The sequence below is a fragment of the Calonectris borealis genome, chromosome 16 (genome assembly GCF_964195595.1).
Source record: "Calonectris borealis chromosome 16, bCalBor7.hap1.2, whole genome shotgun sequence".
Classification (NCBI taxonomy): Eukaryota; Metazoa; Chordata; class Aves; order Procellariiformes; family Procellariidae; genus Calonectris; species Calonectris borealis.
Window position 1 is genome coordinate 17966879 of NC_134327.1, and position 16099 is coordinate 17982977.

General features: G+C 46.6%; 1 long non-coding RNA gene across 1 annotated transcript in view; it reads right to left on the bottom strand.

Annotated features, from left to right (window-relative positions):
- Positions 1–4108: 4108 nt before the first annotated feature.
- The window catches only part of LOC142089314 (uncharacterized), a 41953-nt gene continuing 29962 nt past the window's right edge, over positions 4109–16099 (bottom strand). The window contains exons 3-4 of the long non-coding RNA XR_012676160.1: positions 10797–10944; positions 4109–4186 (exon numbers count right to left, since the gene is read on the bottom strand). This is a non-coding gene — a long non-coding RNA (uncharacterized LOC142089314). The remainder of the gene's footprint in view (positions 4187–10796; positions 10945–16099) is intronic.

The window sequence follows — 16099 nt, forward strand, 5'->3', positions numbered from 1 at the left end:
GAAGCCGCTGCTGGAGCGGAACAGAGCCACCGGCAAGGAGCGCGGCCGCCCAGGAGCCGGCCCCCTGCGCCCCAGGCCCTCCTGCCATTGCCTGTGTGCTGCCACTGGCCGCTGGCCCCGTCTGCTGCCCCCCGCCGCGCCCCTCTGCGGTGCACCCGCTGCCCAGCAGCCCTCAGGCCAGGCGACCCCCGGGCTCGAGCGCCACGGCCGGCCCGAGCGGGGAGGTGCAGAGGCGGCAGAGCCCCCGGCCCTGGGCCCCTCACCGGGCGGGCGGGCGATACCAGCCCGTGCCCCACCTCGAGCGCGCTGCCGCCAGCCGCCCCCAGCCAACGCCGCGCGCGGGCAGGGAGAAAACTGGCTGCACGTCCCTTCTCTCACGCTCAAGAAGTGCAACATAACGGAAAGAAGAAATGAGACTTCTAAGTGCATGCAAATGACTTGTGAAATCTGCAGGAAACCCATTTTAAAAGCTTGCAACGTATTCAAATAGTCTAGCAGTAAGTTTTCAAACAAACAGCTGTTTCAAGAAACCCAGCTCCGAATCCACCCTCTCTTCTCCACAATGCGTGTCAAATCTCCATCAACTGCTTGCCACCTGTTTCCACTTCGCAGGCGACCAATCCTTGTTCATCAAAGTAACAAAGCTGTTTTCAATTTGAAAGCAACAAATCAAAGTTTAATTATTTTGTCCTTCAGAGCCTTATGCTATCTTTTACGAAAGCTTTCTCAGATATGAAGAACTATCATTGGCTGCCTTAAAAAGGGAATAATTGACTGACAGCTGAAAAAACACTTCTAAGGACAATAGTATTTGTCAGTTTGGTACTTTTCACTCTGAAGCCAAAACGCATTTTATCAACACCCTGAAATTATTTTGTCAACAAAATTCATTTTGTAGCATTACCTTCATCTGTCAAGTTGACAGAACATTCTCCGGAGTGTTTTAAAAACCATTTTGCTAACACAATTAATTTCTGCAAAATTAAGTTTTGCCTTTTAATCATATGTTTGGGAAGGTGTTGCAATACATACACAGGAAGATGTGAACAGCAGCACCATTAGCTCATGCACAACCAGAAAGAGGCCATGCGTGCAAAATACATGCCAGTAAAAATTACACCAACCTGACACAAGTTGAAAAGAGGAGGTGCAACAAATGAACAGCTACATGTAGACAAGAATCCTACTTGAGTAAATCATGCTTTTACAAGTTACTTGATCTCACTGAAACTATTTCAAGGAGCTTTATGTAGAATATTGCACAGCAATTAGAGAAATGTGTGTGTGCACACACAAAACAAAGCATTATCACCCTAAAACAAGTAGAATCTATGAGATTGTTCTATCACCCCATGGCAAAGGCGACATGGAAGATGTACCAATACCCCACACGAAAGCAATACATGCAGCTGATGGAGAAGGACCTTTTATACACTCGATACATTAATGCCGGTAGCAAACAACTGCTGCGGTTCTATGCCATACAGGGGATTTTTAACGGGAATTTTTCCAAATGCTTCCCCATGATTCGGACACCAAATTCTCAAATATTTTCTACATTTCCTCTCAGAATCTCTTGACTGCCTTTCTACTTGAATTTAGATTTCTAGTGGATGTGTAAGTGGACAATTTTCCTTGTGCCTATTTTGTTTTTTGAGAAAATGATCCACAAAGAAGTCAAATAACTTTCCCAAGGCCATGCATTCAATCAGCACCAGGCAACGGAATAAAACCTAAGCTCTCTGCCTCACAATGCATGCCCCTAGGCAACAATACCAGGGAAAGTTACGCAGGTATTGCCAGAATTACACATGCATATGCCTAAATGAATAATGAATAAGCTCAGATGTTCTCAAACACGATTATGTCTGCCTTTGTAGGGACAGAAAGCATCCCCTTCTTCACAGATCACACATGTTGCATTTTGGAAGACTGAAAAGGTTAAAGGAAAAGGCATTTCTGAAGCTTTAGACATGAATTTATGGGCAACTGAAATACATTTCCCAAGAGCTGTATGACTGTGGGACATTCTCTCAAATCAGCTGGTAACTGGAGAAACGGCTTGAACTGGAGTGTGGGTCTCCCCCGACTTCTGGCCCTCTATTCAGGAGCACAAACCCACAGATCCTCACACGTATAAATATGAATTGATAAAAATAAGTTGATCAACAAAGTCAAGACATGCCAATTTATACTCTATGCTAAGAAATGCTGAGAACTGTTATCCCTGGAAACAAAACATTCCATCAAAGTCTCACTTTAATCTTGTTTCTACATCTTTTACCAGTTCCTATCATAAGCCTCAGTCTCAAAAGGCGAATTTGGGGTGTAAGTTTCTGCCTTACATCTTTAATTTTTCTAGTCTTCTGCAACGCACTTTCTGATTTCCTGGACACGGATTCAGGCTGAAGCAAGGAAAAGCTGCTCAGCTTCAGTAAGGAAAAGCCAGAACACGTGCCCAGGTTTCAGGGCAAACACAAGTTCTTTCCAGATGTGGCAATGACTGTGCAGTTCCTTCTTTATGACTTGCTGTCACTGTTATATTGGGTTTACATGGCAAGGTTTTGGTAGCGGGGGTGCTGCAGAGGTGGCCTCGGTGAGAAGAGACCAGGAGCTGCCCCTGTGTTGAACGGAGCCACTTCCAACCGGCTCTGAAACGGACCCCAGCTGCCCAAAGCTGAGCCCACCAGCAATACCAGTGGTGCCTCTGTGATAACATATTTAAGAAAGGGGAAAAAATGCTGCACAGAAGCTGGGGAGAGAGGAGTGAGAAAATATGAGACAAAAAGCCCTGCAGACACCAAGACCAGAAGAGAAGGAGGGGGAGAAGGTGCGCCAGGCATCGGAGCAGGGATTCCGCTGCAGCTCATGGTGAAGACCATGGTGATGCAGGTTGTCCCCCTGCAGCCCATGGAGGTCCACGGTGGAGCAGACATGCACCTGCAGCCCGTGGAGGACCCCACGCCAGAGCAGGTGGATGTGCCTGAAGAAAGCTGTGACTTGTGTAGAGCCCACGCCAGAGCAGGGTCCTGGCAGAACCTGCAGCCATGGGGGACCCATGCTGGAGCAGTCTGTTCCTGAAGGACTGTCTCCTGTGGGAGGGACCCCACGCTGGAGCAGTGGAAGAGCGTGAGGGGGAAGGAGCAGCACAAAAGCGTAATGAACTGACCGCAACTCCCCTTCCCTGTCTCCCTGCGCCGCTCAGAGGGAGGAGGGAGAGGAGTTGGGAGTGAAGGAGTGAAGTTGAGACTGGGAAGGGACGGTGGGGGGAAGGTGTTCTTAAGTGTTGTTTTTCTTTCTCACTATCCTATTCTATTTTTAATTAGCAATATACTAAATTAACCTTCCCCAAGTCGAGCCTGTTTTGCCTGTGATGGTAACTGGTGAGTGATCTTCCTGTACTTATCTCGACACAGCTTTTTCATCTTATTTTCTCTCTCTGTCCTGCTGAGAGGAGGGGAGTGAGAGAGCGGCTTGGTGGGCGTCTGGCAGCCAGCCAGGGCTAACCACACCTGTTAACAGCTGAGCTGGAAAACTTGAACCTCAGCCCAGTGGATGATATAGCTGGTTATCTCTTACCTCTGTGCTGCCTGTTGCGTGCCCCGGGAACCCAGACCTTCAATGCCCATTCGCTGTCATGGAGTTGAAATCTGATACATCCCTTCCCTGTCCTGTCTGTGTAATCACTGCCACTCAGCCCTTCTCCCATTGCTGACTTCTTACCAGCTCCCAACGGTGCCGAGGTTTTTACAGTCACAGTCACATGACTTAAATAGACTTGCTCTCTCTGGGCTCCTTTTTGACACTGAATCATTAATTCATTAATCTGTTTTTCATATTTCTAAATAGAAACAGACATGACTAGTGTGGATGATCAATACTGTGTTCTCTCATTCCTCTCAGTTCCCATCATTTTAGAATCTACTCTGCTTTTAATCTTAGGTCTTTTTAATAGGAATTGGTTTTGTGAAGAATTTGACACTTCATTATGGCAGCTCCATGCTAATAGATTTAATAATTCATATCTGCATTGGTCACTTTTAACTGGTATTACACATTCCAGGGCTGCTTCATGACTCTATGTTCTTGTGAGCCAGTAACAGCTGTGGCCTTCCCCAGTGATCTCCCGTTGCATTACCAACACACAGGGACCGCATCTGTCAAGACCAAGAACTCCAAATATGGCCTGGAAAAAGAGTGAAGATCTCCTTACACTGATGTTGAGAACATTAGAAAATAGACTGTAGGTAAAGAGTGAAGTCCAACAGACTGCTAAAGCAAGGTGTAACAGACCTACAAACACAATCAAGCAATAAAGCGCACAGACAATGCTCTGCCCGAGCAGCGTGGCTATGACGCATCTGCTGAGTCCTTAAAAATGTCCAGCATGGCACACTGCAGGCCTTCTGCTGAAAAAACAATGGTAATCCTGAGAGTAGCTAGTCACAGCAGGAGAAGAAGCAAATGCAAGTCCCACCTTCAGAAAAGACTGTATTTCTGGCTGAGTTCATAATCGTTAACAGCATCTTTATTAAATCATTACTATTATTTAATTTATATGACATTTTCTGCAAGTCTGTCAGCCTTTACAGCATTACTGTTGGTGCGGGATCACTTTACCCACATCTGAAACAGGACGAAGCAGCTGTATGCAGCTAGTAGATTAGGGAGGCACTGAGAAGGGATATCCTATCCATCAAAACTGCAGTAGAGCTTAAGACAGAATGTAAAGCACTGTCTTGGCACCCAGCCCGGACACCGCAACTCACAGCCTGACTCGTCTAGGAAGTGGACCAAGAAGCCCTAATGGCTGTGACTGGTCAGCATTTTGCATATCCGCTCCATCCAGAGCCTGGAGCTTCTGCTGCTGCAGTGCACACACAAGGAGCACTCATGGGATTTCTGATCACAGATCTCCACTGGGTAAGTGTACCCAGCTGTCCAGCTTGTGAAGTCAGAGCAATTGCAGAGTTAAGGCAACAAAGCCCCAAGCTGCCAGTGCTGTAGAGACAGTGCCCTTGCCCGTGCTGAGAGCATATGCCAGCATGGCACTGAAATAGCAATGGCCAAAGCATTATCATGGAAGAAGAAGCACTTTAATCATGTATGAGAAGTTTGGATATCAACTGTCATGTGGACTTGACTTAAAGGAACAATTCAAAGGGGTCCCAATGGTCCTCAAGAAATAAGGACACCCATGTATGATCAAGGACAAAAATGAGAGCACTGCGTGTCGTTTGCATCTCAGGAATAGCACTTCCACAAAGACAAACCATCACATGGTACTTTGCAAGTTCTTCTTCAGCACCTCCCCATAGTCTCTGCAACCCAGAAAGGCAGAGGCCCAAAGGCTACAGAGGAACAAGATGGAGAGCTCTGAGGCTGCCAAGCACCCTATCCATTTGACGAAGAGGTTCCTGATACCAAGAGGAGGATTCAGTGGAATTAAGCAACAAGCATACCAAAGCACAGATAAAAGATGAAAAGCAACAGCACCAAGAGAAAATAGCTTCAACAGCTGCATAGCACTAATTAGTTTGAAGGCAAAAACTACAGTAGCCACAGGACTCAATACATGTCTGTGGGGTCACTCACTCTACTGGCTTTGGGGGTTTCCCCAGTGACAATTCTGGCCACGTTGCATGCACATATCAATAGCACAAGGAGCCACCAGAATCCAGACTGCTTTCTCTCGTGATCTCTTTGTTCATTTTGCAAGTCAGTCTTGTGTTTTTGTATGTTACCACTACAAGCCCTGTTAGGCCTGTGAGAAGAGAGCAGTCTGGGAATGAAGCCCAAAGGAGTGACCAAACCTTATGATGCAGTAGGTACAGTTTGTTACAGTACCTCTTATTCCATACTGCTCACTTCTTTAATTCTAAACAATGAAGACTTGTTGCTTAGGAGTTAGGTAACTAGCAGGTGTTGTGTTTGCAGGTGTGTAGCATTGTTAGACCCTAGTAACGATTAACCTTGAAATTAACAACCATAAACAAACATGGTCCAGACGTGGCTCAGAGACAAACCTCGACCTTCTAAGGAAAGAAAGGAACAGGTTCCTGAAGAGTTCACTACCCTGCCGACCACCAGAGACCACTCGAGACCCTCAAGAAGACCCTAAAGGCTTTAGTGCGCATGTGTCTAGGATGATGTAATATAATTAGTTCTTGGAAATTTAATGAACATGTAAAAGAGAAACTTAAAATATATATGAGATGCATGGATATAAACAGAAAAGTGATTAGACCAGATGTGCTTCATTTGTGGCAATTTGTGGAATCCGCTTTTTGGACAACACTTAGAGGTCAAAAGTATGGACTGCACTGAGTGTCAGCAGATGTGCTCAGCAATGCTGAACCTGCCCAGGTGCTGGGTGGCCAAACCGACAGATGCCATCAAAAAGAAAAGGGACTTAAAAACCATCAAGAGCCTGAAGCCTCATCACTGGGCACGCACACATTGTGACCTGATAGCACCTCTGCTCTCCAAAATCATTGGTCACAGAGGACATACCAGGAGACAAGCACAGAGACACTGCTTTTGGAGCAGGAAAAGAGGGCACCAAGCTCTCAGAAATCAAGTGCCAATCTTCACTCTTCCTTCACTGTGAAGATTCATCTGAGCCAGCACCACTTCCACTACTGCCATGCAGGGGCCAGATGTGCACACAATTCATCATGGGCACACGTATGCAAAGGGTTTAGGTCTGTTACTAGGGCTGTGAGATATTTTCACCCAGAGGTAGCCCAGGTCTGCTAGCCCAGCAGCATAACACGCTTGCCCTGGCCAAAAAAGCCGTGCTAAAGCATGCTTACCACAAGCATCTGCAGTGTGCTGTATAATTAGCCTGTGGTGTGGAGCCTGATGAAAGCTCCTACATGCCAGGCATGGCAGGGTGGAGGAGGTTCAGAGATTGGAGCAGAGTCACTTAAACGCATAAAAGCGTTCACATCCCTGTCTTCAAGGTGAAGCCCCATGCCTTTATAAGGGAGGCATCTTTTCCTGGCAGGCAGCCTTGTTGTCCGAAAAGCGGATTCGTGCCCGGCGTGCAAGTAACCAATTCCACACGCTCAGGAGAGAGATTGTTTTATTCAGGCCTGGGTGCTCGGTGGACTTGCCACAAATCAAGCACACCTGGTCTAATCGCCTTTCTGTTAATATCCATGCTTCTCATACATATTTTGAATTTCCTTGTTACATATTCATTACATTTCCGAGAACGAATTATAATATTACATCATCATGCGCACTAAAGCCTTTAGGGTCTTCTTGGGGGTCTCGGGTGGTCTCTGGTGGTCGGCAGGGTAGTGAACTCTTCATGAACTTATTTCCTCTTTACCTTATAGGGTTGCAATTTGTCCCTGAGCCATGCTTGGACCACGTCTGTTTATAGTTTCCATAGCCAGAATTAATTATCACTACTTCTAAAACACACCCCTGTTAGTTACCTAACTTCTAAGCAACAAGTCTTCATTGTTTAAAGTTACAGAAGCGAGCAACATAGAATCCACAACAAACCAAGCCATCCATCACCATAGTGCTTTTAAATTAGAACACATACATCTTGATCTCCTCCAATCAAAACCCCACTCACTAGTTTCATCATTCTGGTTTCTTATTAACTGGTCTTTTAACCCAGTTCTGGGTGAGGGCTATACACAGGATGATAACACTTTGAAGATTAATGTTGATTAAGATTAACATTAACAGCCTAACTCTTGCACAGATCCTCAGCACAACAGCTCTCAGTTTTACCCCTTGTAACTGTGGAGAGCTCTGTTTTACCCCTGAACCCTGTGGTTTCTCTTGAAACCAATTGTCCTTTCTGTTTGTACCATGTGCCTCGGGGCAGGGCTTCTAGTAGAAAATAGTTTGTGTTATTTAAAACATGGAAGTTCACAAAATTGACTTCACACAGCCCAGACAAAAAAGGCAGATGACATATTTGCTACAAATTCCAAAGAGAGAAAACCACATCTCTTGCTTTTATGCTAACAGGAAAACCTGAAAAAGACATTAACAGCTCCTTTAGTCATGATTACAGAAGATATCATTCTCTTTTCCTGAAATGAATGAACACATTGGTAGTTGGCCCTCAAACCCTCCTTATCTGCATTACAATTGCTCTATACTGGATTTCAAACCAGACTGAACAAAGCCTGCGTTTCCTTTTGTGGTTGCTATAGTAAAAGCCTAATGACCAGGGCTGCTCCTCTTGGCACAGGAAATTGCTCTGTATAAAAGGTTTTAAACCAGCCTAGGTTCAGCTCACCCAAAGAGAAAGCAGCAAAAGATAAGCTAGACAGCCCTACCATGCACCTCTCACGCTGTCCTGAGGGGAATATACGGTAACCTAAGAGGTCTTTCCCAGCTTTTACTTTGGTGGCTTTAGAAAGGGAATATTTTACCCTCCTGCTCCATTTCTGTAAGTAAAATGGCAGAACATTATACCAACTTCTGTTTACCCACTCCTGCCTGTGTTTTGGGGGAATACAAGTCACTGCCTTTGCAGTGTAACAAGCTCCCTACAGCACCATGCGAAGACAAGGGCAGTGAACCAGGGGTGGCACTCGGACTGGCTGCACCCAGCAGGGATTTCTGCATGGGAGCCAGAGGCCGCGAGGAGCAGCACACGCCTCCCAGGCACTGAAGGGCATATGCCTTCCTGCAGCATGACATTGTGGTGGGTTGACCTTGGCTGGCCGCCAGGTGCCCACCCAGCTGCTCCATCACTCCCCTTCTCAACAGAAGCAGGGGGAGAAAATACAACAAAAGACCCATGGATCGAGATAAGAACAGGGAGATCACTCAGCAATTACTGTCACAGGCAAAACAGATTCGACTTGGGGAAATTAATTTAATTTATTGCCAATCAAAATAGAACAGGATAATGAGAAATAAGAACAAATCTAAAAAAACCTTCCCCCCACCCCTCCCTTCTTCCCGGGCTCAACTTCACTTCCAATTTCTCTACTTCCTCTCCCGCAAGAGGCGCAAGGGGATGGGGAATAGGGGTTGCGGTCAGTTCATCACACATTGTCTTTGCTGCTCCTTCCTCCTCATGCTCTTCCCCTGCTCCAGCGTGGGGGTCCCACCCAAGGGAGACAGTTCTCCCCGAACTTCTCCAGTGTGGGTCCTTCCCACAGGCTGCAGTTCTTCACAAACGGCTCCAGCATGGGTCCCTTCCACATGGTGCAGTCCTTCAGGAATGGACTGCTCCAGCGTGGGTCCCCCGCGGGGCCACAGGTCCTGCCAGCAAACCTGCTCCAGCGTGGGCTCCTCTCCACAGGGCCACAAGTCCTGCCAGGAGCCTGCTCCCGTGCAGGCTCTCCACGGGGTCACAGCTTCCTTCAGGCACATCCCCCTGCTCCAGCATGGGGTCCTCCATAGGCTACAGGGTGGAATCTGCTCCACTGTGAACCTCTATGAGCTGCAGGGAGACAGCCTGCTTCACCATGGTCTTCACCATGGGCTGCAGGGGAATCTCTGCTCCAGCGCCTTGGAGCAGACCTCAGTGTCTGCAGAATTGTCTTTCTCACATTTTCTCACTCCTCTCTCCTGGCTGCTGTTGTGCAGCAGTTTTTACCCCTTCTTAAATATGTTATCACAGAGGCGCTACCACCATCACTGATGGGCTCAGCTTTGGCCAGCAGCGGGTCCATCTTGGAGCCAGCTGGAACTGCCTCTGTCCAACATGGGGGCAGCTTCTGGCATCTTCTCACAGAAGCCACCCTCACAGCCCCCCTGCTACCAAAACCTTGCCACATAAACCCAACACAGATACCAACAGAGCCCAAGCCATCTGCTCCTTTGCTCCTTCTGGCCCCTGCTCCCTCCACAGCACATCATGGAGGAGAATATGGGACCCACCAGGAAAGCAAAGGGGCTGAGAGGTTGATCACACAGCATAAGTGCCTTTAACTGATATACATATCTGGCACTAGCTCCCTTGTCATCTAACCCCAGCAAGTATTTATTAATGAAACTCTCCTGATTGTTGATTCATTTGATTGTTAAAGCTTGTGGAACTCGTACTGTTATTATTCATTGTTATTAATGTTCACAGCTCAGCCTCTCTTTCCAATACGCTCCATAGAGGAAATCGAAGGCTGAAGCCAATCGTTACAGTAAATGAATGATGGAGCCGCTTGAGGATCAGAGTGAGCCTGCCGCTCTGGGACTGTTGCAGGTTATTGGGAGTAAGTTAATCTTCACACACAAGGACTGCAAAATAAGAGGCTGTTTCAGGTGGGTTCTCTGGTCTGTACACTGCTTCCTCAGTCCAGTCATCAGTAAGCATCACCCTAACAAAGCTGTCTGTGCACAGGACCAGTGACCTAGGCCAGGTTTTGATCTACGTGCAGAAACAGGTCTGAGTTCAGCAGCAGCATGGCCCCTGCTAGACGGGCTTGACACAAAGACTCAGATAGACACTACAGGCAACTCGGCACAGCCTTGCAGAAAACACATCTCCATGTGACTGCACATACTGAAGAAAAGCAGAGCTGGCTATCCTCAGAAAGTTTTCGCCTCTCCACTCCTCTGCAACTGCTCATTCCTCACAAACGGCCTAGGACAACACCAGCAGGGCACAGCAGAGGGTAGACCGGAACTCAGGAGTGCAACACCTGAACATGCTGCGTAGAGCGGGAACAGCACACTGCTTGCTTCAGTACCTTCCCTCTCTTCCCCTTTTCCAAGCCTCCTCCACCCTTCCACAGCCTCTTTGCTACATGATGTTTGCCAATTCTTGCACCACATATAAACTCCCAGGGCCAGAATGGTAGTGCTCCTACCTGTATGGTAGTCAAGATGCTTCTAAATCCTCAGTAGCGTTCTTATGCCAGCTTTCCAGAACAATATATTAGTTCATCCTATATCTTCGGAGTCTACAGAGCTGTCACATACCATATTCGACCTATTATTCATCTCAAACAGAGAGTTCTGCAAAGCAAGAGGAAATAAAAGAGAGCTTAATACAGCTTTACTAAAATGGAATTTGCCAAAGACTCATAGAAAAATGGATTTAATTAGGGCTGCTAATGGGGAACAGTTTGTTCCTGTGATTTAAAGCAGAAGTTAGATAGTGTCTATAATTTCAACATTTTAAATTATATATAGGGGGTTATTTCTCATTTCTACCTTAATTATAAAAATCCATCTTTATGAATCACAATTCTGAGGCAAATAAAGCAAAGGCAGCAAAAATGATGTTTTATTTAATAAAACTTGTAAGAACTCACAAAAGAAGCAAAAGACACTTCAGTATGGATAAAATAGACTTACTATAGCAAATAATAGTTGCAGGCAGTCCTCTGTACACTACTTAAGGACAGCACACAAGGTTAATTTTTTACTTGGGAAAAGGTATGTAAATGAAGAAGGTGTGTTCTATTATAAAAAATGAAACCGGGTATGGTTTTTATGCAACAATGGGAATGTACTCCATTTAATTTTGCAGCTAAACAGTCTATCAGAGTTGCAGGCATTAATTGGCCTAACGTGCTCCAGCTAGTAATCCCATATTCTAGAAGTCTCTGCTACCCCTTCTTACATTGATTACTGTGAGAATCTCTGAATTGCCTGAAAATTGCTTCTCCAGATAAAAGGGCCAATAGATCTTGTTAGAACCACTCCTCCCGAGCCTCCTCTTTAGCCTTTGATTTTATTTAAAACTAACAAATGTCGCTTTTGTGAAATTCCTCCTGTTAGCTGGCTCTGACCAGATGACCTAAGTAAATGAGTCCCAGCATTGTAAAGCACTGATTAATTTAATAACAAATAGCCCAGACAACTGACTAGCAAGCTAGGCCTAGCTGCTGTCACTGCTGCAGACTTTGCACCCACTGTAATGCATTTTAATACTGCACCTTGGATCAGAACGGAATCAATGAGTGAAGTTCAAATGTGGCACATTTCCTATTTCCCTGACAGGTTATTTCATGGATCACAGGGACCAAAGTACAGCTGCTTATTCAACAGAGGAAAGAATGAATCAATTTTCATTCTTTAATACACTGTGTGACCTATTCTCTGATGCTCTATCCTTTACAATGGCTCTAGTCTTTTCAAGGCCTTCAATTTTGTCAGATAGAGAAAATTTAAAATAATGACAAAATGCCCTGCCCTAGGTCTGCTTCCAACTGACTAACTGCTCTGCTGGTAATAAGTCCAAATGAAAGATATTATGTCACTCAGGTTGAATTAAACAGACAAACTATAATCCTATATCATTAAAAATGAACCAATCTCCTGGAAGATTTCTGTGATTTTGCTCCAAGTTCCCCACAAAAGGTGCTGGACACCACAAAGATTTTGATCCTCATCTGCTCCAGGTTTTTCCCCCACTTCAAAACATGAAGGAATAGTGTGACAAAATGGCAGCCACAGCAGCAGCAGCTGGCTGAAAGAGCAGGCACTTTGCTGGGGAAATCCTGCGTCCGCCTGCTCCCTTCCTACCTGCAGAGAGCTCAGGCCATGTGCTGTCTCTCAGGTCCCACTGCAGGGAGCTGCAGGCCAGCAGGGAAGCCAGACACAGAAATGCACCGCCTTCTCCCCACCCGTGGTCCCAAAGACCAAGCCACGCTGAAGGGGGAGACCAAAGTTCTGTTGCTCTGCTCATCCCATCACACGCCCCGAAGCTAGCAGATAATGTCAGCAGTTCTTTAGGCACTGCTAATTTGGGCAGAATTAATACACTGAGATGCATCATTTTGCAATTTCAGTGTGAAGATTATCTTTTTCATTTAGAAATATCCCTAGGTATTTTGGTTTTAATTACCCTCTGTGTGCCTTGTGTTTGTCTTGCCTTATTATTTATCCCCCGTTCACAGTTGATATTCATATTGTTCTTGTTATTGATAACTTGGTTTCAGCCTGGGCTTACCGTAATACTTTTTCAAAGAAGGAAGGTCAAATTCTGCAAAGGAGAACAGAGCACAAAGGCAAGTGCTACAGCCACCCTGGGCAGCCATGGGCACCACGCCCTGGAGAAGCTGGCACCCCAGAGCGAAGGCAGCAGGGCTCACTGCAGCCGTGCCAAAGGCAGTGTGCATGAGCCTGGCACCAAGACAGAGAGGGACAGCAGATGTGCCAGCTAACTGATGAACTAGACAGCACTGTGTGAACTGGAAAGCTTGGAAAGGAAGCACTTGGACACCTCCACAGGCAAACAGAATTTCTGGCTCTCCTTTCTCAAACTCTCCTCCTTCTGCCTCATTGTACTTTATGACTGGGATGAAGGTGAGACCCCATGAGGCTTGCCTGGCCTTAAGACATAAACGTAATAAATCAAGCCTTATCAGAATATTATCTAGATGAAACGCACATATCATGTCTGGCTTTATTTGCTTTTCTCTCTACATATACAGTAGTTCAATTCTAGGGCTTTCGAAGCATGTGGATTTAACAAATATCAGTACTTCAGGGCACATGGGCAGACAAATTGCTTTTTCCAGTTCATAAGATGAATCTGGGAAGAGCATGGGTCACTAAATGGTTGCAACATATGTTCTAGTCCAGTCCTGTGTTTAAGCAGGCTACGAGCTGTAGCAGACATTGCTGGTTTGATTTGTTTGCCCCTGTTTATTTTCCTTTTTTATTTTTCTGCCTTGTGTGAAGGAAGTCCAGAGACTCGTTGCAGCTCAGAACACCCCATCAGCAGCGGCTGTTCCACTTGCTGCTTTGGTCTAGAAGCAAACAGGACACTCGGTTTGTGGGAGCTAGTGGCTGAACCATGAGCTCTATAGTATTTGCCATCCCTCCTTCCCAGAGCTCTCTAGGGCCAGCTGTTCAGACGATGAAAAGTAACTCAGAAGAGCTGAGAATAGCAAGTGCCCTGGCTCAGACATACAGCCCTACTCCTTCCCCTCTCCCCAGATTATCCAGCTTTAATACAAAGAAGATCTGCTCTAGCTGTTCAATAATGGGGCAGTTCTGAACATTAATCAATTCTCCTTTCCATCATTAAGCTGCCCTTGAACCCAACAGTTCTCTGGCCAGAGGAGACATGAGGTGACAGACCTGAGGGTGTGAGTTTGCCTGTCGCCTCTGCCTCTGCCTCCCCGAGCTCCACAAGAAGCCAGCTCTGCACGGGCACGGCACACCTCCCGCTTTGCCCTTTGCACACGTGGAACTGAGGTGCACTGCGTCTCAGCAAGAATACTACTGCAGAAGGTCCTTCTCCCAGCACTCCTCAGTGGTGGGGACACAACAGGAACCTTATACCTGGCATGAAATTGTCTCCCCTTCTCACCACAGACATGTTCCCTCCACACCAGCCTGCACACTTGTGGCTATCTTCACCTTTTCCATATAAGAAGATCAACTTTTCCTTCCCAGTTTTACCAGACTTATCCCTCTTATCTCCCATCCCTCTCCTGAGCAGACCAGCTGCCCATGGACTTGCTACTACCAGTGCTTGGTTCATTGTGGCACTAGCCTGGTGCTTTTCTCACCTGGCCAGGATTGTACTGCAGCTAAACAAAATATCTGAACTCCTCATTGATCAAGTTTTGGCAGACAGTTCTGGAGGACAGTGATGAGGGATGGAGGCTGAGCAGCCAGCAGCTATTGTACAGTCAGCTGCTGAACAAGTGGATTTTGATGAGGTTCACCTGATTAGCTTTGGGTGCATGAATGAGAACTGCGTCTGCAGGGCTGGGCACATACTGCCATAGGGGTTAGCGCTCTGCATCCCTGTCACCAGCACCCACCTGTCCCCTAGCTATCAGAGAGGATGCAAAAACTGCCCACTAAGCTCTGTCAAAGTAATGTTCAAAATGGAGTTCTAACAAGCATTTTTCCCTTCAAACAATGTACAAATTAACAGTCAGCAGCATTTGAAAAATGGCCCTAATCCCTGTCTGCATGGGGAGTTTGTTCCCAGTGCAATGTGCCATATTATGACAACGATATATTCTTCAAGCGAGTGAAAACTAATGAACAACTAACACCCTGACAGTCTTGCTGTTACTGAGTGCTTAGGAGTTGGGTAAAACTGACAGTGCAAGATGAATATAGCACTAAGACGAGATGTTACTTTGCATGACTGGTCAGGGGAATCCAGACTTAACGGACATTAGAGATGAGTTAATTCTAAAGGCTGAATTTGATTCTGAGCCATAGTTGCTCTCTAAGCAAATAGGGAAGGCTTAATCACTTGGACGATCAAGTCGCAGGTGGTAGTCCCATTTGCGAAGGAAGCATTGGCAGCGTGGTCCTGGGAACAAAGGATGCGGGATTGCCTGTTGCCTCTGCCTCCCTGAGAGCAGGCAGAGGGAGGGTCCAGCAAAACTCAGGCAGACAACTCGCCTACAAATGCAGTCAGGAAGGCGGGACTGTCCCTAGCAGGAGGGATCACCAGAGCACACCAAATGTGCACTAGCCCCTGTTTTCACAAAGCAAGTGCCAGTGAAATTATTCGATATCAGGCTGAAAGAGGAAGGGCAGTATGACCCCAGAATCGCATGTGCTCTTTGCCCAGAACGCTGTGGAGCCCAGACGTATTCATAGGTTTCAAGAGGCTTCAGAGACACTCCTGGAGCACAGCCCCACCTGCTAGTTCAGTGCGATGGTCAAACACAACCACTATTCCAGAAGGACTGTGAGCAGGATCTCCGAGGACTGCGAGCAAATAATCATGTAATCCACGTTCTGCCTGCTATAGGCTTTTCACAAGCATCTGCTAACAGCTGTGGCCAAAGAGAGGCCTCCAGCTAGCCAGCCCTCCATGCCACACTGAGCATTCTCTCAGATTGCCTCCATGGTGGTGCTGGAGGTCTTTCAATGGCTTGTCACTGGCACCACCGGCCTGCAGCATTCCCCAGGCTCAGCAGAGGATCACTATCAAGGGGGGATCTCCTGTGTCTCGGTTAGCTCTGCCCATCCCCAGTGTAAGACAAACTGTAGTGCTGCAGGATCACCCCTACGCCTGTAGGCTGTGTCACCAAGGAAGGCTTGGCTTGCAGCAACAGGCAAATACCACGCATTCCTTGAGACTTGACATGGCTGCATCTTGTTTCCACTCTCTTTCCCTTCAGTTTAAATGCAATCAAGAACAGGTTTTCTCTGTCCTCAGAAGATATGGAGCAGGTCCCAG